Genomic DNA, 439 nt, shown 5'->3' with positions numbered 1-439 from the left:
CTGTTTGATATTTCTCTTTTTTTAATCTGAATTTTCTCTCAGTTCTTTAATGAATAAATGTAAAGATAACAAAAGAAAATAACTTCATTTGTCCAACTCAGGAGTCTGTAATTTATCACATTTTTGACTGATTTTTCCAAAACAGTTTCCAAATTGAAGTTCAAATGGCATGTTTATACTTTAATAAATGCAAAATCCTATTTTTTAAAAAACAAAAGATATGGTGAATTTATCAGTGTATACGTTGCATTATTGACTACATTTCTGAAAGGGGAGAGTTTCCATTTTGGACAGGCTTTAATGAGAATGGAATTCTCCAATTATGGTGAGATGATGGAAAGAATTGTCCATGGACTAGCTTCTTGCTTTGTCCTCCCTACATTTAAAACCTTGTTTCTGCTCTTCTACTACCTTTTCCAAGTTTAGGGAGCCATAGGAC

Source organism: Orycteropus afer, unplaced genomic scaffold (assembly GCF_000298275.1).
Source record: "Orycteropus afer afer isolate SDZICR_OR568_19922 unplaced genomic scaffold, OryAfe1.0 scaffold00014, whole genome shotgun sequence".
Taxonomy (NCBI): Eukaryota; Metazoa; Chordata; class Mammalia; order Tubulidentata; family Orycteropodidae; genus Orycteropus; species Orycteropus afer.
Note: the sequence above shows the minus strand (reverse complement) of the source record.